The sequence below is a fragment of the Rhinopithecus roxellana genome, chromosome 14 (assembly GCF_007565055.1).
Source record: "Rhinopithecus roxellana isolate Shanxi Qingling chromosome 14, ASM756505v1, whole genome shotgun sequence".
In the NCBI taxonomy this organism is placed as follows: domain Eukaryota; kingdom Metazoa; phylum Chordata; class Mammalia; order Primates; family Cercopithecidae; genus Rhinopithecus; species Rhinopithecus roxellana.
The window spans coordinates 96,927,928-96,949,005 of record NC_044562.1 but is presented as its reverse complement, the minus strand read 5'-3'; the positions used below and the strand labels follow the sequence as shown (position 1 = coordinate 96,949,005).

Here is a 21,078-nt window from a genome sequence, read left to right as displayed (position 1 = left end):
TGCATAACCAAACCATGATAGCAATATAAAAAACTATCAGAACAGCCTTTGGTCATACATTGGCTTTCATTTTCATTTTCTTTCTTTTTTTTCTTTTTTTGTTTTTTTGTTTTTTTGAGACAGGGTCCCACATCATTGCCCAGGCTGGAGTGCAGTGGCTCCATCTCGGCTCACTGCAACCTCCACCTCTCAGCTTTAAAATATGTATTCAATGTTGAAGGAATATTTATTAATCAATTACCTACCTCAGGGTAAACACAAAAAGGTTCTGCCTGCTGTGGATGTTTGGCCAACACTATATAGCAAATTAGATAAGAGGGGAATAGTTTTGAATCTAATTTTGAGGGCTGTCATGGTAGAAGTATGGAATTCAAGTTCTAACTTCATTTCATATGCTCCGGTGCATGTGAAAAATAACAGCAAGTAAAACAAACTACTGGAAACGAATAGGGTCTAGTAAAAATATTTCTAAATCTGTATAAATGGGGTGATATATAGAGGTCTAGTAATCATAATAGCAACCACATGATATATAGGTTTAGAAATATTTTTAAGATAAACTTTTTCAATCCATCTGAGAAAAGGTTTTAAAATCATAAAACTGAAGTGATCTTTGGTGATCATCCATTCCAATGTGTCTTACAGTGTTTTCAATCAATTAGCTCCAACGCAGGTTTAACAAATTAGAATTTCTCAATGTGGGACTTGCAAATTGATATTTTAACATGCTCAATAGGGTGACTCTGATACACTGACATTTGAAGACTAGTGCTTTCAGCCAAGCTTGCTGCATAGGACCTCAGAAAAAAATGAGGAGTGATAAAAATACACACATGGAACATCCCTATAGACCAACTGAAGTGAAGGGTTAAGGTAATTATGTTGCTAGATCACATAACTATTCTCATGAATAGAAGTTGGGTCTTTCACTTCCTTTGTCCAGAGCATTTATGATGAGTTGATGGAGTTAAATCACAAGATAGACTGCTTGTATTCTAGCTTACTGGGAATAAGGCAGTGCTCTGTTGTGCCTAATCCTACTTGTAATATCTTCCAAGAATGTTTAAAATTACCAATTGTCCATGGTTTAAAAAAAATCTACTTCACATTATGAAAACAATGGGCAGTCCCTGGCATTTTCAAACTGTCTTTCGAACATTTATTTTAGACACTCCTTGGCATTCGTTAATGGTTTGTGATAGAAGTACACTTGCTTAAAATATCTCAAATTGAGTTACAATTCTCTTTACCTGTTAGATCATTTTGGAGGTGGATGTGGGGTAACAAGCAGGGTGAAAATGTGTGGTAGATAACTCTAAATTTGTAAAGCTCTCAAAGATGTAATTGAATTATTTAGTATCTAGATCATTGAGACATGTGCGCTGAAAATATCATTAAGTAGAATAGAACTTTCCCTCCTGCGATTCCCACATAATCACAAACCTCACTGGTTTTCTTTGGATTACAATATTAGAAAGATCACAAAGCACAGGAATTGTCACTGATGACAGTTATTACCAGGCAGCACTAACTACTCTCAAAAATTGGCAAAAAGAGAAACAATAAACTCTTGCAAAATCTAAAGGAAAAATACACTACGTGTCTGATAGGCATGTCTCCATTTTAATAATGCGCTTGCCACAGAGAGTTCTAGAATGTTTTCTATAATGTGTTCTGACCTATCATCATGTAATGTGCCAGTTCAATCAGAAACATTGGCCTTATAATTTTGTGCAGCTCTATATCCACAGATGAACAAAAGGCTAAAATGACCAGTTGTGTAATATAATCAAGCATACAAATATTGTTTCTCTTTTCCACGTAGGCTCAATTATGCTTTGTACTATTACTATGTATATCAGTACCACAAAACAGAAACTTTTGTTTTGGTCCTTAATGGTATTAGAAGTTTATGCAGAATCCATATTTTGCTTATAAATGCTGAGAAGTTCTAAGCTTAAACATCTGTTAATAAGACAGAGTCTTATTAACATATTAAATGTTATAGAGAATATAGAGTTGCAGGGCTGCCTGCAACTCTATATTCTCCCTCTTTGTCCTCTAAGAAAAACAGAGGAAAAGGTTCTTGACAACATGAAATAGATATGCTGAAAATTCAGATATTTGTTTCATATCTTCCCTGCTTTATTTCAGGCTGATTGTAAAATACCTATAAGGATGACTCATCATTCTTCATCACATACCCATGAGTAATAAACAATTAGAAAGAAGAGAGCTGGTGGGTGCATAACACGTAATTTCAAATGATGATAGACACAGATAACATTAGGTTATTGCTAGAAATAGATAAGATAATACAAATAAATTCAGACAAGTTGGAAGGGCTTAAGAAATGGTACCTATTACTTGTTATTATTTTGTGTTTTCTTCTTTTCCTTTTTTCTTTTTTCACAGACAGGGTCTCACACTGTCACTCAGGCTGGAATGCAGAGACACAGTCATAGCTCACTCTAGTCTCGAGCAAGCCTCAGTCTCATGAGTAGCTAAGACTATAAGTGCACATCACTATACCCAGCTAATCCCCCTGACCCACCACCAAGAGAGGGGTCTTGTTATGTTGCCTGGGATCCTGGCCTCAAGCAATTCCTCTGCCTCAGCCTTCCAAAACAGTGGGATTACAGGCATGAGCCACTGTGCCCAGCCCATTTTATGGTTTTTATTTGAACATTTTCAGCAATAGGATTCAGTATATGGTTTGACCCACACTGAAAAACTAAGAACAGATACAGTAAATTATTTAATGAAATTAGACACTTCCAGAGAGATCTGGAAGGAGAAGTCAAACCCCAGCATCCGTTCCATTGCTTGCTGTTTCACAAAGCAGTGAGACTGGTGGAATAGGGTTAGAGCTAAAGAGAGAATCCAGTCCAGATAACAACACTGACTTTATAAACCTGCTCGATTGGTAACAACCTACCATATGAAACTGTGCAATTGTCTTTATGTGACCATGGTATACAACTTATGCTTCACAGCTGTATACTATTTCTGAGCCTATTTTTTATTATATAGAAAGACTAATAAATAGCTCCTGTATGTATTAGATATAAATAATATCTAAAATGCTTTAGAGCTTTAGTCTCTACCAGTAATTTTTTTTTCTTTTTTTTAAGTCCCCCAACCCCTACCAGTGATATTTAATTTAGGACTTGCATTTAGGTACCAGAAATATTGTGGAATAAGTAATAGATTTTCAATCAGAAAATTAGGGGTGAATCCTGGGTCTACCGCTTACTAGATATGTAAACTTGGACATGGTGCTAAACCAGAGTGTTAGTTTCATAAGTACGTAACTAACTATAGAGCCACTGAACAAATAAATTTTGACCCCTACATTAGAATTTTTCTTTATAAGGAGAAAAAATTCAAATCATTATATTTTAATAAACATTTTTATTAAATAAGCATACATTTAAATATAAGGATAAAAAGCTTAAGAGGAAAATTATAATTTGGAATTGGATAAATAATGTATTTTGTTTTAAACATTTTTCAGTGTGGAATCTGATTCAAGACCTGTCAGAGTTGGTCCAGGTTCACTTAACAAAATACCGTAAAAGTAAATATTCTTTGTTCACAACTGCAAAGAATATTCACTAGAATTGCAGACATTACAAAGCAGAATTTAGGCTGTAAGTATTTGCACCACCACAGAGTGAAGATCCTTGGGTTTGAGATACCTGAGAGCCATATTATAAAGAAGCCACTGGCTGGGATTGATAACAATCTAAAAATAATAATCAATACTTAAGGACTAGATGCTTTAGAGATTTCCTTGTATTGTAACAGGGCCATGATCCAGGTAAACTTGGAGGCCATGTTACACATCATGGAAGAAGATGCTAGAATTAAAATTAAGAAACAAACAAAACTCTAAAAGTTGGAGAAGAAATGGCAGTCATGAAAAGACAAAATAAAAGAATAGAGAATGGAATAAAATAAAATAAAATTTTATTTTATGGACAAAATAAAAGAATAGAAACTGGAGAATGTATTAGAACATAAATTTAAAAATTAGATGCTTGATAGTTTTCTACGAGTGGGATAGGCTTTTTGGCTACTTAAGACAGTGGAAGGATAAAGTCCTGGGGAATTACAAGCAAGATACCATCTGTTGTGTGCCCTTCTTTTTATGGGATCTGCTCAGTCCCTTTATCTTTTGATGAACAATTCTTCCTTCACAAATGCAAGCCATCTGACTAAAGCTCTGTCTCTAATGTGTTCAAATTAAATCACATTCTAAATATAAGTGTAAACGGATTTCAGTATAATTAGTCATAGTATTTTTTTTTTGCATTTCTTTGAATCTTATTGCACTCCTTATCAGTGAACATGTTCAAGCAAAACCTGAATGACCATCCTGTTATGAATATTATACAACCAATTCTGGTTTTGACTGATGGGAGGCTGGAATGTGTGACTACTAAGATGTTGTCCAACTCTAAGATTACAAATTTTAATGCATGAAGCAATTAATTATTTTTAACTGTATTTAAAAAATTAATGGACAGGTTTCTATGTATCAAGTAGTAGGAATACACTGGGAATACTAGAAAAAAACATATAGCCCTCATGTTGAAGGAGGTCACAGACAAACCAACAGCAATAATACAGTGTGGTACATGTTGTGATGGTGATAAGGATGGGAAGTTGTGGAGGTACATCAACACCTCCTGCCACACTAGGAAGTCAATCAACACTGCTTGGAGGAGGGTTTAAAGGACAAGTAGGAGGTAGTCAAAGAAAGGACAAGAAGCTTTCTAGGAAGAAAGAGCCTAGATGAAAAATCCTACATTTTTGTTTTTGTTGTTTGTTTTTGAGACTTGGATTAGGCAACACCCTCTAGAAAAACACCAAAATGAGCATCTTCTGGCATCTCCATAACTTCAGCCATCACTCAGGGTCAGAGGTCCTCTCTACTCTATGTCTCCTTCACCAGGCTGTGAACTCCTGGAAGAAGGGCTGTGTTTAATTCATCTCTGACCTCCAGCACCTAGTACAGTGTGTGGCACAGAGTAGGCTCTACAACAAATGCTTGCTAAATAAATGAACAACAATAACAACAACAACAACAAAAAACTCATGTAAAGTACAAAATTGTTCACTATGGAACAGAAGTGAAGTGGGACATGTGGAAATGAGGCCGATGGTCAGGCAATGGCAGAATTGTAAAGGGATGCGGTGAGCCACGCCTGGACTCTGTCCTGAAGGCCATGGGATGCCCATGAAGGATGGAGAGAAGAAAATGGCACACTCAAGCTTAGTTTTTAGGACGATTGATCCAGAAGTGGTATGGAAAGTAAATTGGAAGAAGACATGACTAAAGACAGAAACATTTCTCAGAGACAGTTGTTTGAAAGGAATTGGACCATGAGCTATGGCAGTGTGAGTGGGACTGAAACAAGGGGCTAGATTCTAAGTTCAAAAAAATTAATTAATTAAAACAAAACCTAATCCTCAAATTAATACAGTCTAATAAACTTAACAGACTGTTTCATGAATTAAAGTTACAGTATTTATCTATCATCTATCTACATGTATCTGTTTTGAAAAGAATGATAAAATATCATGTTTTATACAATTTTGATGGGTATTGACATTATTATGTTTTGAATTCAGTTTGTGGTCCAGTCACACATGACGTTCTGAAGAGTTCCTTTTCATTAAAATTTGTGCTAATGCCAGGCATGGTGGCTCATGCCTGTAATCTCAGCACTTTGGGAGGCTGACGTGGGAGGATTGCTTAAGCAACAGAGAGCCTAAATGACCAAAGCACTGGGCCTGATATAAAGGTGGTATTCAATAAATAATTATTGAATTATGTAATAGAAAGCAAAATAAATTGATAGATTGATAATGATCTATAATGAGCATGTATCAGGCCTTCATTTAATTTTAAGATCATTATCAATCCATCAATTAATTTATATTGGTTTCTAGTATTTTATTCAGTGATCATTTATTGAATACCAGGTTTATATCAGGAATGCTGTTAGGCATTAGGAAAATGATGATGATTAAGATATAGACTCTGACAATAAGCTGCTTACACTGTATTCAGAAAGGCAGATGTGTTTGAAAAAACATACATTATAACACAGTAAATGGAATAATAGAGGATAAAATAGGTACTACATGAATAAAAACCTTCTGAGTCATACATATTTAAAAAGAAAAATGGATGGATGCAAAACATTTGTATTATATGCATTTTAAAGTATACTAACCTACTACATCTGTGCAGCATCAACAATCTAGTTAATTATGTTAAACACTCACGTTTTTCCAGAGAAAGGTAAATATTAGTCATATATAAGTAAGGTATGAGTCACATAAAGCAGAGTACTTTCTTTTCTTTTTTTTCTTTTTTTTGGGGGGACTGGGGCAGGCTGCTTGTGTTGTGCTGTACCCACTGCAGCTGTAATTGTGATTCAGAGGAATTCTAAGTTGAAAGGAGCCTTATTCACAACCTCAGTTGAATTGGGCCAAAAGGAAACATACAGAGAATCCTTGTCATTTGAAATTCCCTTGCAACTCAAGTTTGATCCAACTGGATCAGCCTTCATACACGATTTGACTTCTCTCTTTGAGTAGATTTATCTTAGTGTGCCCCAGAGTGAATTCTAGAAATCAGGTTAATTTCCATGGCATGCTACTTGTATTCTGTCAAACTTCTGGAGGGGTATGATGGGACATACATTTGCTAAATCCTCTAGGCCTGAAATGTATACAATTCATTTACATTATGAGATGTTAAAAAATGGAGCTAGAAAAAATATTCAAGGACTTAAATTGCCAAAATAATTAATTTTTCTGCAAAAATTAATTGCATATATTCCAATATATTTTCAATCTTATTTGGAAAAGTCTTAATAGATGTGGCAATATTATGTGGTGGGCCTGTAGAAAAATACTTAGCTATAAAAATAGACCCATCATATGCAAGTTAGGCAAATAGGACCTAGCCAAGAGTGAATTAAAAAAAATATTTAGAACACAAAAAAGATTAAGTTAATATTAAAATAAAACAAATTTTAGAAAAATCACAAAAACTTTTAAGGAGACATATTAATTTTTCAATATACTCATGTGGCATTTACTTTTTATTAAACCTAACATATGTTTAACATTCCATCATAACCATCACAATAATAAAGGATAGCAATTTTATATTTTAATGATAGTAGTAAGTGAGGAGAGAAAGGGACCAGTGAGGCTGATGGTTAGATTAGAAGTATTACTGGTAACAGCATCCCTAAAAGGACCACTGTGGACTGATCACTCCCATCTTTTCTTTTCTTTTCCTGTCTTATCTCATCCCATATCATCTTATCATATCTTATCTTATCTCATCCCACCTTATCTTATCTTGTCTCATCAAGACAGGGTCTCAGTCTGTTGCCCAGGCTGGAGTGCAGTGATGTGATCTTGGCTGACTGCAACCTCTGACTCCTGGGTTCAAATGATATTCGTTCTTCAGCCTCCTGAGTAGCTGGTATTACAGGCGCCCGCCATCACGCCCAGTTAATTTTTGTATTTTTAATAGAGACAGGGTTTCACCATATTGGCCAGGGTGGTCTCGAATTCCTGACCTCAAGTGATCCGCCCTCCTTGGCTTCCCAAAGTGCTGGGATTAGAGGCAAGAGCCACCACACCCAGCCAGAACTGCTCCTTTTTCTGGGATTCCAGATGAGCTGAGAAAAGCAGAATATAGCAGCAGTACACTCGCTTGCAGAGAACACTATTCAGGTAGGTTCTGAGCTTTCATTTGGTATTCTGTGATTTTTAGATTTTTAATGTACAATTCCAGAAATTCACCTGACGAAGCTCTGCAGGATCCTATACAAGCTGGTGAGTCTTTGTAGGCTCTTAAGCATGGTAGATCCTGGATGCCAGAAACAATAATTGCAGGATAGGCTTGTCATTACTTAAACTATCGCGGAGAAAATGAAGTTACAAGGTTTTTGTGTGTTTTCCATGTACGAATATTTTGAACTATGTAATACAGATACACAGCTCTGCCATGAGAAAATTACATTAAAAATATACATTGGTATGTTACTTCCCTATAGTACTTCAATGAAGAATTTCCCTGTCCTCATGTTTCAGTCAAATCTTACAGTGTATATTTAAATAATCCATAGATGTATGTCTATGGATATTATATATCAGTGTGCATATGCAATGTATTATCTTATGCTGCTATATTTTCAATTCTGTTACTTACAAGTGTATGTGTGTGTGTGTGTGTGTATATATATATAACATTATCTTGTACTATAATTTTCAATTCCCCTTGCTTTTAAAATAAAGTTCTCTCTTGAATTCTCACACTCCAAAAACAGGACTCACTCCAATTGTCAGCACATGCCAAAAAGGAACACACAAGCTCAAAACAAGAAGTCTTACACACTGCTTCCCAGTAGGAAGAACTTTCTAGTGCCACAGCAGTCTGTCTGTGTTAGAAAAAGGTCTTTTTGGATTGTGTTGGCCCTTTGCTTTTTATTCAGGATTGATTACTACTGGATCTTTCCTAGAGCTCTGTTCACAATGGTTGTAAATGACTCAAGCTTTGGCACACCCTCACTGAAGTATTTGCTCTAGTGAATTCTAAATTTCTCTGACAGAGACTACAACTGTCTCAGAATCAAGCTGCCTTCTGTAGTAATTACTGAGCACATGGTACAACTGGAGTCCTTGACATTCATTAGCAAAGTGCAGAGGGTGGGTGATAAAAGAAAAGACTAAAAATCTCAAGAAATGACTAGGTTTAAGTAAATTATCATACCTCTTAGGAAGAAAGATTTGACAGAGACACTCAGAAGGAATCAGCCTCCGAGTTCAGCCACATTGGGGTCTTGTTGGCTACTTAATCTCACATAGACGAAAACGTCAAACTGTCTTTGCTTACATGCTTGTAGGAAAAGCCAGTTTTCTACCCTTTGGAATGCCCTCTGATGTCATGAGAATTCTATTAAATGGTCACCTACCCTCAAAGAGAAAATGAGTTTTAACTTTCAGGGAAAAACCAGCGATCACACACTTACTGCAATGCAGTATTTTCGCTAACACCCAAGCATTCTGCTGTCACAGGAAACAGAAACTCAATTATAGAATTATTTAGCAGATAAATTGATATTGTAGAATATTAATCCAACAGAACAGCTTTCATGCAACACTGCAACACACTATATTCCTTTCATATAAACCAGGTGCACTGCTACCCTCCATGTAAATAGTAATGTTTATAAATGTCCAAATAAACAGTATGGATGGAGCAAATACAAAATATCATGTCAGGACTACATATGGTAATTTGTAAGTTCATCAAAACATCACAAATTTTTAAACATTTTTGCAAAAGTATCAACTCGGGTTTTTTTTCTATTATACTTTTACTCCTTATTTTTCCTTAAGAGGGCATAAATCCTTCTTCAGTACAAAAATGAGTTTTTAATTGGCCATGCCAATTTGTCTTTTTATGATAAATTTTAGAAACTCATTAAAGTACAAATATTTATTTTATTCCACAATGAGGCTTTCTACATTAATTAATCAATTGATTCCTTTAATAAGAAGTTACTGAAGAAACCAAGAATGGTAATAGACACTATGGTTTTGAAGTCATTATAATTTTGGAAACAATGATTATTTCTATAAGGAGAGTTATGTAAAATATCTGATTTATTATTTTCTTTTTCTTTTAGAGTCAGAGGTCTTGCTGTGTCACCCAGGCTGGAGTGTAGTCGCATGATCATAGCTCTCTCAAGCTTATTCCAACTCCTGGGCTCAAGCAATCCTCCCATCTCAGCCTCCCAAGTAGCCGGGACTACAGGCAGGTGCAACCATTCCTAGCTAATTTTTATTTTTACTTTTTGTGAGATGAAATGAGGTCTCGCTATGTTGCCTAAGCAAAATGCTTGCTTTTTCTATTATTGTAAGAATTAAGTTCGATAAACTGGTGTATCTAATACATTTACTATTTTAACATGATATTGAAGTTACAATCCACACTCTTATCTCTATGGTATAACTGACATCTATTTTTGCCACAGCTTGAGCTATTTTATCTGAGCATTCAAATATATTAATTTGTAGACAGATTTTCCCATGGTATAACAGAGTCTGTTAACCATTTACCAAAACCTTTTTTCCCTTTTCTTTGAGCATATAGCTAGAGTACATTTCTTAACTTCCCTTGCAATTAGGTGTGTTCAAACGACTGAGTTCAAACCAATGGCAGATGAACAGAAAGAAGTGCTGCGTACACTTCCAAGATCACCTCATGCACAACTGCCTTTTTCTCCTCCTTGGTCTTTTCCCTTCCACTCACTGGATGAAGAAAATGACAAAGCAAAGCCACACATGGAAGAAGCCTGGACCCTGGCTGACTACGAAGAGGACAAACAACGTTTCAACTGGAACACCCAGCCTGGACTGTTGGGTGAGCAAGAAACAAAGTTAGAATGCATTTCTAGATCTGTTTGTTATAGCAATAAGCTAATCCTAGCTAAGACACTTGGTTTGAAGAAAAGTGTAATGAGATTTTCCAAAAAATAGATGAGACTAATACAAGTAGCAGGATTAAATGAAACATTAAGTCACTGTCCCCAATTTATTGCCTGCACAGCAAATCCTGACAGCACCTAGAACACCCTGTGGGAGGTGGAGTGGGAGAAGTGAGAGAGCAGACTTGAGGCAAGAATTTCCAGCAGCTCTTCCTGAATTTCTCTCTTCATGCCCTTCTCTGGTGTGGCTGGAGCAAAGAGATGGCCCAGCTTCTGGGTTGGTCCTTTTGTTACACCTGCTCTCTGGCCAAAGTGCAAACACATACAGGGAATCTTAGGACAGCTTGATGTTTGCCAAAGGCAAAGTGAAAGCCCTCCTTTTCCTGAGATGGTAAAAGACAGAAGCCCTGCAAAGGGTCTACGTCTTGTCTCTCTAGGCGCTCTTCATTTGCCCTCATCGTTGTCACCTTTCTTTAGAGGAATGGGTGGCCCTCATTTTGTTAATTTATTTGCTCTTTAACATATCTTTTCCCGCCTCCGCCTCCTCCAAAACTTTGTCAAATATCCCCTCATAGTCTCACAAAACCAGTTCATTCTTCCTCCTTTTCCTTTTTTTTTCCACCCATAAAACCGGGATCTTTATTTTCTAGTGTTGCTGAGAAAATTTTATGAGATGACATAAGCAAAGAACCTACCAAGGTCTGATTACATGGCTGGCTTTCTATTAATTCTTTTTTTTTTTTAATTTTTTAATTTTTTATTTCTTTAATTTTATTTTTTAATTTTTTATTATACTTTAAGTTCTAGGGTACATGTGCACAATGTCTTCCTCCTTTTCTTGCTTTCTGACTACAAACTTAGTCTTTTTTCCTACCCAAAACAAACCCCCCTCCCCTACTACACGAAAGGATGATAAACAGTAACCATCACCATAAAATCTATTTTGTAAATCTGCTATCTCAAGGCTACAGCTCATTTCTTTTCACCTCTTTAATCCATTTGTTTATCACCTACTCATTCTTTTAATCATAACTTAGTAACAACTATTAACAACAATTTATTAAATATTGTTTTGTTTAAAATCTAATAACATGGTTTTGGAAGCAGTGAAACTTTTGCCTTTGAGACTTCACCAAGTGGATAGGAATAATGACATGCCAAGATGGTTTTTCTATAGTGCAGATACATTTAAAAGGCTACAGATGCCCCTCATTGCCTAAAGGCACAATTAATACCACTTTTTTAGGACCAGAGAAAAAGCTTCATAGAAGGAGTGACATTTGAATTGAACAGACATAGGTTTTGTAAGGCAGACCAGGGGAACACAGGTATTTAGACAGGAGTAACAGAAATAACAAAGGTGATCATAACATGAGAGAAACATGGCATACAAAAATAAATAATTAAATTGAGGAAGCAACAAGTCACCTGCTGAGGTTAGAATGAAGAAAAGGCAATTGAGTAGAAAGGAAAGACTGGAGATTGTCCAGAAACAGATGCTTTGACCCCTGTTCTAAATGGCACTTAATATGTTTGGAGCTTTAGACTGTAGGACAATTTGAAGTAGGAAAAATAAATGATCCAATATACACTGAAAATTACACAGTGACAGCATAGAGAAGAGTCAGTTTATAAAAGAGTCAGGAAGAGGGAAACTAATCAAAGGCCATTGAAAGGTTCTGGTAGATGCACCGAGAGAGTAAGAGTGAGGAAGAGGATGGCTCAGGTTTCTGAGATATTTCAGAATCTGATGCCTGGCCAAATTTAGGAATTAAAACAAGAGGATTAAACAATAGATTCTTGGATTTCTAATTGGACATCTTGATGGATAGCAATGGAGGTACATTAAAACTTTGGGTGCCAGGAAGAACACAGAGGGACATGTGAGTTTGTGATGCCTGACGACTGCATATCTGGATGGGCATGACCAGAGCATGGTTGAATGTTTGTGTTTGGTGGTCCGAGGGATGGAGTTGAAGATAGAGACTTTGTAGTTACTGTTGTTTTCCTGTCTCTTAATAGTCACTGAGAACCTACTAAGCATGAAGTATGACACCTTTTGTTGTTCGTTCTTTCTTCTCCTTGACTTAAATGTCATTTCCTATAATAACAACCTTGATTCTAACATGACATGATTCCTTCTTCTAAATATTCATCTAATTTTTTTCTGTTTCTCCACTTTTCCCCACCAATGTGAATGTTCCCTAATGTTCTTTGCTCTTTTCTGGGCGTTATTGTCTTCTCCATGGCCCTTCACTCCAAATACTTCAGATACTGGATAGGTAGATGAGTACTTAGTCCATAATTCCAGTCCTGACTGTAATCCTTAGCTACAGATTTCTTTTCCATTCAATTTCTTGTCCACTGCCACATATTGAAGGTGTAAACACATATTAGTGATGTAAACCTCCAATTTTCTTTTGCTTCAGAATTTACTGTCTAATTCATTCTACATATCTTTGCAGTGTAATCCAACTTCCTAACTCAAGTTTGATCACATCATTCCTCTGCCCAGAAACTGTGTTGCCTACTGAATCTCCACTATCTAATGAATAAAGTACATGCCCCTAGGTTAGGTTTTATAGTATCTCCACAATCCTATTTCAATTTACACCTTTTGACTCAACTCAGTCTCCTGCCTTACATAATCCAATTAAAATGGACTTGCTGTTTCTTTTAACACATGTTGCGGTTTCATGCTTCTACACAATTCCTTATTTGGATTTCTCATGCTTTATAGAACAGAGACTTGAACAAGGTAGGATTAAAATATTTTTTAATGAGTAATTAGAAAGATCTTTGCTTCATCACATCCTCTTGTCTCTCTTGTAAAATGATGATTGACTCAAAAAGAGGTTTATATATTTGTTTACATATTTCAGTGAGAATTAGGCAGGTATTATGCTGCGGTTAGATTATAACCATTAAGAAAAATGTTTCCTTGTTAACTACATTTTTTTGCCAACAGCAGAAGCCTGAGGGACAAAAGGGGAACAGGCCAAACATGCCACTTCTGGGAAAATGGCCATTTATCTCCTCAGGAACAGCGAGGTCCACAGGACAGTAGCTGAAGGGTCTGCCTGCAAAGTTCCTCATATCACAGTCTATACTCAAATTAAAATTGGTTTCAATGACCATAGGACTGAGGTTTTCAAGTGTCCCAAACTCATAATCACATTTATGCTAAATTTTGTAGAAGAATGGTCTTTGGAGCTATGTGTACTGAAATGTTGATTTAAGGTGTGCATATAAACACACAGACATCTACATACCCACACATCTATTGCTAAGTTCACATTTTTCATATTGCATCAAAGGGACAGGACAGACAGATGAATGCATCTTATAAGCAGTTTTATTTTTACAGGAAAATGTGGCAAGTTAAAGGCTGAATGCTAACTTTGCACCTGAAATGTTTCCTTAAACTGCTTGTTCTATCTCTAGATTTGTCTATGATGTTCATTTTGCTTTCCATCTATTCTCTCTCTTTTTTTTTTTTTTGCTTGTAGCGTCCTTCAATCTTTCTAGCCCAAGGGGCAAGGAGAGCTTGAATAAGACTTTTAAGGGCTTTTAGACATCCTCAGTTTCAGAGCACCAACCAATATGGAAAAGACTCTCGATCAGTATTTGTAATCAGGTTTTCATGAGTTGACAGCCCTAAAATATACATAAGTATGTGAAGAAGAAGAAAAAAATAGTATGTAGTGAACACTCCGTAAAGTATCAATTACACAAAAACCACAGGCAAGAAGTCCTTTACCCATTTGTCTTTCCCTTGGAGGCTGGCTATACTCCCTGCTCATCTAATCTCTTAACATCCTAGTCTTTGGCTGTTTATACAACAATGAAATTCAGTAAAGGGGAATTTTGTGGAAGGGAAGACTTAGGGTATAAATAAACTGTACCATGAGATTTTTAATAGCGTTTGAGGGTGTCTTACAATCAAGACTCCATTTCACTGATTATTTTTCCTTCTTCCCACCCATAGGTATAGGATCCTGGCAACTATATATGTACCACCTGGTCTATTCCATTGATCACAGCTTATTACCTAAGCAGCTCAGGTCATTAAAAACTGATATACTGTTTGAAGCTGGCATTCATGAGAAAGCACACCTGAGAGCTGTGCTTGTGTAATGGGCAGTAGGAAAATCTAGTCTCTATGTAAAGGTTATCTATAGTCATCTTGAATTAAAGGGAGCTACAGAGGAATCAGGCTGAGGAGTCCCAGAGAGACTGGGAGAATGGTGGCCTTGGTTCCTGGCCCATGTTTAGTTCCTGCTTCTAGACTCTCATAAGATCTGTTTCTAAGCCCTTGGATTATGAGGTCCCTCAGGAACCATCTAATAATCTTCCCTATTCTGCTTAAGCAAAGTGACTTATAGCCAGTAAAAGAACTAACTGCATAGTAACCATGCCTGGACCACCATTTTTAAAAATTCTAAGCATTAGAAAAAGTGCTCATTAGCACCATTTATTTTTCTTTTCCTATCTCCATTTGATCAAACTGTTAAAAGACAAGACTTAATAACAGCACCATCCTAATAAAAACTAGAGCCTTTTGAAGCAGGTGGTGCCCACCTCTGCCTACAGAATTCCAGCCCAAACAATCTGCCCAGAATTACTGAGAAATCAGTAGAATGTGCTGATGACTCAGCCTGTTAAGTAGGAGGGCTGTTATTGTTATTTTAACTCCTGCCAGAGTATGTGGGCAATTCTCCCTCTTTCTGTCTCTAGTTAACCATGAGAGATCCCTCCTCAAAATCTCACCCCTGGAATAGGTTCTTGCTCAATAAGAGCCAGAGTAGCTTGAGATCTGGATATGACTGCCAGCTGATATACAGAATAGGATAGGCTTTTATAATGGAAGGATCTGATATCCTAATTTACCAATAGAATTTATTTTTAGAATTCTTAATCTGCCTTTAAAATTATTCACACAGAGTGCCACGGAGCGGAGTTGAATGCTGATAAAGTAGTAATCGGTGCAAGTCAAAGTATTTATTTTCAGAGAGGATGGTGAAAATACCAGGTTTTCTTTCTCATTTCCTTAAATGTTAGGGTATTGTGGTTCTACTGTTTGTCTTTCTCTTGCCAAATGTTCTCAACGATATAAACACTCATCAAGTGCTTCTCCTAGGAATATTATAAAAATAAAACAACAACAACAAAAAATCCCAGCCCGTTTTACAGAAAATTGTCTTAAAGAATAAACTTTGCTCATCTATGAGTGATGAAAAGATATAAATCTATTCTGAAGATAAAGTAAAATCTAACCTATGTTAAATTTGGTAAATCTTAGTATTATTATTTAGTTAAAAGATTGCAAGGAATAATAAATATTTCCTGCTCTCCAACTGGCTTTCTCATCCAGCTAATTAGTTCCTGATTTGTCTATGTGCATTTTTCTTTCTTCTGGTATTATACATTATGGCTTGAAATTATAAATCAGCTAAATAAAGTTTCTCATAGTGCCATAAAATCATGAGTCAAAAACATGAAAGTGCTTTAGCATTGCAGATGTGACATCCTCTGTTGAAACAAACCAAAGGAATCCTTAAAAGGGCAACGACTATCACTGTTGTGCATTAAAGGGTACTCTGTGTGCAGAGCATCTACCTGCATTGTTCCATGGTAACCCTTGTATACCTAGTCATCCCTTTAGCAAGTGAGGGTCCATCCACCAGGAGAAGTGGTAGTTCTAGGGGCCAGTAATACAGCTCTGAACATCATAGTCTCTGCCTCCACGAGAGGAGATCATGTTGAGATGACATAGGTAGAAGATGCCAGTATATGTAACATCTTGTTGGCCATTGTAGGAGTGTGGGCTTTATTTTTGACTATTACAGGCAGTCATTGGTGGATTCTACATAGGAGAGTCATATCAGTTGATAAAGATGTTCTTAGAAGATAATTCTGACTTCCATGTGAACAATAGACTGTAGAAGAACAAGACTGAGTACAGGGGGTTATGATAGTAGTAAACATGAGAGACAGTGGATGTGAATGATAGAGGTAGAGATAAGACATGATAAGATCCTGGACAGGCATGAGCTTGGAACTGTAATTATCTACTCTAAGTCTTAAAGAGATTAAATCATGCCTTTAACAGGTGGTGGATGCTGGAAACAAACTTTCAGAGTTGCTAACCACTGCACTGTAATATTTAAGGTTTTTGTGTGAAAAATATCTTGGCTCACTGCAACCTCTGCCTCCTAGGTTCAAGCGATTCTCCTGCCTCAGCCTCCTGAGTAGCTGGGATTACAGACGCATGCCACCAAGCCCGGCTAATTTTTGTATTTTTAGTAGAGATGGAGGTTTCACCATGTTGGTCAGACTGGTCTCAAACTCCTGACCTTGTGATCTGACCGCCTCGGCCTCCCAAAGTTCTGGGATTACAGGCATGTCACTGTGTCTGGCCAAAAAATATGTGAATTCTATATAAGTCAGTAAGACTCAAACTTCAAACACATTTAGAACTGCATGTATTAGGACAGAAGTATTCAACTCTAAATTCACGGAATATGAGAATAAGTAATATTAGCAAATGATTGCAAAGATTTTGTCATTTGCAAAACATTTTCACTCCCATTATCCTATCCAGTTTAACTGAATTGGCATGGCTAGGTAATTTCAAAGGTAATCACCTGGTAAACAGTGTAAGGATATCACAGCAAAATAAAAATGTCTAATTAAATGGTCACATTTAGTGGTATCACTAAATTAATCTTCGTGGTTTTCAATAGACTGTTTCTCATTTTAGGTACTGTGTCTTCCTCGCTTTCCTAAAATTGACCCTCAACTCACATAAAAGGATCCCAATAAATATTAGTGGCATGAATAAAATTTCTATATATGTGACAAACAGATTAGGTTTTTCCAATTTATTTTCTGGTAGGCAGAACAGCTTCAGAGCCTGATAGGGATGAGTTTGAATGCGGGCTCTGCAATCATTATATGATCTTGAGTAAGTTACCTGAGGTATTTCGGCCTTATTTTCCTCCTATGCAAAATGGTAATGCATTTCTGACCTAAGAGACTTATATAAAATCTCATATTTACTCCTATTTGCCCACAAAGGTTAGTTTTCTCTTCCTCTTCCTACCCCAACTCTGACAAAATAATTTATTTCCCTCAGAAAATAAAAGTTGGGAAAGTCTATGTCTAACTATTTCACTACCATATACTAACATTTCTTTCACCTTAAACAAAATCAAAAATTAGCTAGAGTGTTAGAAAAAGATTTGAAAAAAATATTTTCTTTTTCCTCCCATTATTTTCTAGGAGAATACGAGCGATTAACATGGGCCAAAGGTATTTCACTTTTAAGTATCTTAAATTCTAAGGTAGTAATTTATACTATATTTGGGAATAGTAAGTATTTCATGTATAGGGAGATAAAACAGATTCTAATTATTGTGTTATGGCAAAAGAGTAAAAATCATGAGTCCCATTAGATTAGTAAAATCCTTACAAGCCAAATAAAAAAATGTTTTTCTAATTGAAAAAAATAAAACATAAGCAGGATTGGCATGATATTATATATTAAAAACTTTGAATTCCTTATAATTCCCAAATAAGCTTTGCAAGCCATGCTTAAACAATTTTAAAATGCTGAAAGTTATTTAGACATAATAAATAATAATACTAAGCACCAGAAGATTAAAACATTAAAATGAGTCAACTTTATAACAGAAGGTGTCAACCAGATCTTCATCCCTCAATATGAAAGAATCTCTACATATAACATTGGGTAAAGACGAGCTGCAAAAGAATATCTACAGTGTGATGCCCTTTATGTAAACCTTTAAAATGTTAATAATTGTTTGACATTTGTTTCTTACATATGTCTTAGCAGTGTTAGAACACACACAGGAAGGTTATATTATCCTTAGGGTTTTGACATCTCTGGAAGAATGGAAGAAACTAAAAAGGAAGCAAGAAGAGCTTTGATGACTTCTGTCATGGTTTCTTTCTTTAGACAAGATTTTAATATAGCTGAATGTTAGCATTTGTTTAATCTGTGCAGTGGATACTTAGGTATTTGCTGTAATAAATGTACTTTTTTGAGACAGTCTTGCACTGTCACCTGGACTGGAGTACAATGGTGTGATCTCGGCCACTGCAACCTCCCCCTCCCAGGTTCAAGAGATTCTCCTGCCTCAGTCTCCCCAGTAGCTGGGATTACAGGCATGTGCCACCACACCTGGCTAATTTTTTGTATTTTGAGTAGAGACGGGGTTTCATTATGTTGGCCAGGCTGGTCTCGAACTCCTGACCTTGTGATCTGCCCACCTCGACCTTCCAAAGTGCTGGGATTACAGGTGTGAGCCACCACACCCGGACTATATATTTTTTTTTATATTTTGCTTTGAACATCTTAGACATTTTCTTGCTTAAAAACAAATAATAAAAGCAAGAAAGTGAATACTGCTGAGGCCAATTTAAGATTATATATTCAGTACTTCTAATTTAAAAAAACTAAATTGGAATATATTTCCTAGAATAAAAAATCATTCATTTATAATCTTTCCATAATTTTATTATGCTTTTATCATAGGAATTTTGGGTTTAAAGATGTAAAATAAAGGAAAATATTGCTTCTGCTTATAACAGAGCTAAAGTGTATATATTCCTTTATTTACTCATGCAAAAATGTTGTGAGGAACAAATGCAAACATAAAAGTTTACCTGCTATGCATTTACAGCTCGTTCAGTAAATGCACTGTTATTTTTATTCCGGAAATTTTGATAAAAACTACTCAAAATGTAGGAAAGTCTGATTGCTAGACATTTCTACCACAACAAGAAACTATTCTCCTAATAACAGCTGGGGCTGGTGTTCTTTCCAGTGCCTGCTTCCAGAGCCATGTATGCAATCTCAGGTGAATCCCTGCATCCACCTGCCTCTCTCTCTGCCTCATGACCCTAATCTATAAAATGGGATGATCCCCATATCTACCTCATAGAGCTGTTGTAAGAAATAAATGAATTGATTTATGCAAATTAAGTCATGTAGGACCATGCTTGGCATGTAACAGGTACTGAGGAAATACCATTGGCATTGTTAACCAAAGCAGGAGAGACAGGCTGAATTCAATCCTGATTTCAGAGAAACAGCTTGTCATTCTCTTACTATTAAGTCAGCTCAACACTATGAAGTGCTGTTTTAATAATACTGAATTTATTAGCTATAACTATTAAAATATTAGAAATAACTATTTATAAGTTATTTCTCCAATACTAAAATGAATTGTTACTTGTTTAAAGATTTTAAAAAACAAAAGGTTAGCAAAGAGTTATTTTTCACAATTGTGGGTAACTCAGAGTAGAGAGAGTCTTACCTATTCAAGGAAGTGGTAAAATATAAAGTTCGTTATGTCGTGTTCTCAAAGGGTTGATAATATTTTCTGGCTTCTTTCTGTTAAAAAAATAGAAAATTAATAGTTTAATCCCTGATCCATGTACGTTAATCACGTCAAGTAGCTCAGCAACAGAATTCATCTTGTGGCTTTCTCTCTTTGTATTTGGCAACTATGAGACCATAAGATGGATATCATCATGGTTCTTTATAGTGGTCATACACTGAGCATTTGTCACTGGCTGGGAACTATCACAGATAGAATAGAGCAGTGAAAATACTAACTGCTGCATGCTTTTTCTCACTTTGAGATCCACTCCAATGGCACTTTATAGGTATTACATCCAAGGAAGAATAAATTTTAAATTGTCTTCAGCTAATAAATAGCAGACAATCATATTTTCTCCCAAGAGAATACATTCATTATAGTAAATCGTTAATTATATCCAGTAATCTTTAAAGGACTGGGCCTCTAGCCCAGTCTGCATTGATTCTCTCCAGCACAGGATGGAAAGCAATTTTTTAACAACTCATTAAACTTTCTCCATGGAGTACTAAACTTATTTTGACATTCAGAATCCTAAATGTCATTCTGGATTAGTAGTTTTGCTTAGGAACTCCACCTATAACAATACAGAATATTTCTTACTGAAGTGGTGCGTAGAAATAAACAGAATTACTAGAAAGCAGGAGGCTTGTTTTCTACTTCATAAGCCATTCAGGTGTAACCATCTTCATCTATAAAGAGGACTACAAAGGAAGCACAATACCTAAGGGACTGCAGAGCTAAGGGCCATTTTAACGTCTAGTTCTCTTACACTGGGTGTCTAAATCTATGTATCTCCATGCGCTTTGTCAGGACCTGTGTGATTTTACTCCTGGTAGAGTGGACCCCGTCATATCTTCCAGGAAAATGTTGCTCTACAGGTAAGGAACCCAGACTCAAACTCTGGTACCTATTAACTCTTCTTTAAGACACAGTAGGAAATGCAAGTCGGAAAGATGCAGATGGCTCGATTCTTCTGTATGAACCTCTAAGGACCAATGTGCATATGGTTATGAGCAGATACAAGTTTGATTCAAAAGCAAAAACTATGGTCTGGGTCAGATGCTGTGTATTAAGTGCTTTTACACGTGTTAGCTCATCTAATCTGTAAACATTTACACACAATGTGCAGCAGCAAACAA

At 36.1% G+C, this 21,078-nt stretch overlaps 1 protein-coding gene across 3 annotated transcripts in view; it reads right to left on the bottom strand.

The window, feature by feature from the left end:
* The window catches only part of MAP2 (microtubule associated protein 2), a 309,591-nt gene that overhangs the window by 89,949 nt on the left and 198,564 nt on the right, over positions 1-21,078 (bottom strand). For all 3 annotated transcript variants that reach the window (XM_030916768.1, XM_030916769.1, XM_030916770.1), the window contains exon 5: positions 19,874-19,950. The gene's annotated coding sequence lies outside the window, so the exon portion shown is untranslated. The remainder of the gene's footprint in view (positions 1-19,873; positions 19,951-21,078) is intronic.